Source organism: Littorina saxatilis, linkage group LG8 (genome assembly GCF_037325665.1).
Source record: "Littorina saxatilis isolate snail1 linkage group LG8, US_GU_Lsax_2.0, whole genome shotgun sequence".
In the NCBI taxonomy this organism is placed as follows: Eukaryota; Metazoa; Mollusca; class Gastropoda; order Littorinimorpha; family Littorinidae; genus Littorina; species Littorina saxatilis.
Window position 1 is genome coordinate 3,710,020 of NC_090252.1, and position 2,758 is coordinate 3,712,777.

The window sequence follows — 2,758 nt, forward strand, 5'->3', positions numbered from 1 at the left end:
ACCTCAGGTATTTAGCGCCAAAAAGAAACCCAAGTCAGATCATTAGTTATGAGAACCAATTAAGAACATCAAACAACTCAGCGCCATAAAAGTCATTTCAAGTCATCAGTCACAGTTTAAATGTCAAAAATCGTCGGGAAATTAATTCAGCATTATAATAATACCATCAATAAACACACAAGCATGAAGATGAAACAGAACAGACGGAAATTGTAGCACCGAAATGAATTATGCAAACACATCGCGATCAAAGAAGAACACCAGGTGACTTTGTGTATTAAAGCCATCGTTAAACAGACATTACACATTCAATGAGATGTACCTACAGATCAGGTAATTCCGTGCTACAAAACCCAGTGCAGATCATAGTCTAAAAGACATCGAGATATTACTAAATTATACAGTACTTCAGCGCCATATAATAATGTAAGATCATCAGTCACACAAAACCGAGATGTAACAAAAAATTCGATCGATCAGCACCATATAAAAACATTGCAGATCATTAGCCACACAAACAAAGAGATGTAACAAAAACATCAGGTAATTCGATCGATCGGCACCATATAAAAACAGTTACACAAGTTCTCACTGAAAGTGAAGAACGAAGCGGTTCCGCAGGTTGAAATGACACCTTTTTTTTGGAGTAACCCAAGACACACGCTTGGCTTGGAAGCCATATATATTGCAGCCACAGAAGCAACAGGTGTGTGTGTGTGTGTGTGTGTGTGTGTGTGTGTGTGTGTGTGTGTGTGTGTGTGTGTGTGCGTGTGTGTATGTGTGTGTATATGTGTGTGTCTGTTCGTCTGTGTGTCTGTCTGTGTGATTCTGATTAAAAGTGAATGTGCATGTCTATGGGTGTTTTTGTGTAAGTATGTATGTATGTATGTGTGTATGTATGTATGTGTGTATGTATGTATGTATATATATATATACAGTCGACTCCGGTTAATCGGCCACTTTTGGGACTGACTGAATTATGGCCGATTATCCGAAGTGGCCGATTATCCGAACATCGCATCGGGAAGTTCCTCAGAACAAAAATATTGGATGTTGGAAGTTACTTATGGTAGCGGAAAGCGGAAGTTTCGTGCATTGGCATACGTGCTCTACATGTCTCCAAAAAATGTGTCCAGTGTCGTCTGCTTCTGTTTGGCATTGGCACGTTTCCTCACTGCAGCACAGACAACCGTCGTCCAGGCAATGCAGTTCTTCTTCCCCGAAGGCATTTTCCAGGGCATATTGAACCAATCAACCAATGCCTCGTCCACTTCATCGTCTTTTCCTCCTCTTTTCCTTTTCTTTGAGACAGACAAGCGTCCACCTACAGCTTCACTCCTGAGATGATCCTCGTCGTTAATCCATCGACAAAGGGTTTTTCTTGGGACCCCTAACTGATTTGCAAGCTGCAATTTTGATGTGTTAGGCGGATATCCTTTCACTTTGTCCAAGAATTCAAGTTTTTCCAAGACGCTGTAATCTTTCCTTTTCGTCGCCATGGTTTGTGCAAAGAGGCTTTCGGCACAAGCAAGTCAGTGTTTGACTGTCAGTTGTTTCGATCACAGTGTGTAAACTCAGTAAACTCACTGGCAGACCTTTGTGCTGTCATGTGAGTAATGATCATGGAACCACTCACAAAAACGTGAAAGTGTGAGGTGGCCGTTTAGCCGATGTGCAAAGTTTTCGTGGTGGCCGATTAACCGAACATTTTAACACATAATATCCTTTCCACAGCCGGAAGGCTCGGTTATTCTTTTTAAAGATGTTGCTAGTTCGTTGATCTAACTTTGGTGGGGAGTTGAAAAACCTAAAATTGTAACGTATTTGCATGTGACATTTTCACGGCATGCCTTGATTTAGCCTTCGGCGGTGAAACAGTTGAAAAGCGTTTTAATTCAATCGCAAGGCAAAGTCAAACACATTTACATCAGTATGAGAACAGACTTCCGGATAGATCTGTTGCAGAGATCTTTCACTACACAATATATTTTTCTGTTTTAAATAAGTTTTCTTTGCGAGCTCGTGGAAAATAAGCGATAATTTCGAATTTCGGCTTGTCGCGACGTCAAGTTTTTCACTGTGCATACTCTGATACTGAACACTGCGTAGTTTTTCACTTCAATCGCTTGTCAAGGTCAAGCCAAAGCACATACTGATTAGAAAAATGTTACTGAACTTACTGGTAGATGTATCTCTTGAGATCAATGAGAAGAAAGATCGAGCGACTTCCTAAAACGCCTGTGTTTAAAAGAAAACACTGTGTTCAGAATTAACCCTTTCAACAACGTAATGATATTTGTGTAAGTTGCTCTTTTAAACATATAATAACAGAAAGTTGATTGTATCGCACGCAAAATTACACGAATCTGGTTAGAATATCTTTCCTTTGCGAGTCTTTGGAACTGGGGCGATAATTTCGAGTGTTTCAGCTTGCCGCGGCGTCATGCAAATAGCTGTATCACTCTGTAAATGACTAGATTCAGCCTTCGGCGGCGCAACCGTTGGATAATCGCTTCACTTCAATCGATCGGCCCGGTCAAAGTATAGCCCGTATTGATGAGAAAAGATGTTCTTCTTGTAGATTAGCCTTTTAAGATTACTGAGAGAAATGGGCGATTTCCAAAAACGCCTGTGTCAAAACAAAAACACTGTGTTCAGAATCAACTATATTCACAACATGTTAATAGTAATTATGAGTCGCTCAGCGGAATACATAATTACAAAGGATTGATCTGATGGTATGCAAAATGTCAGTAAA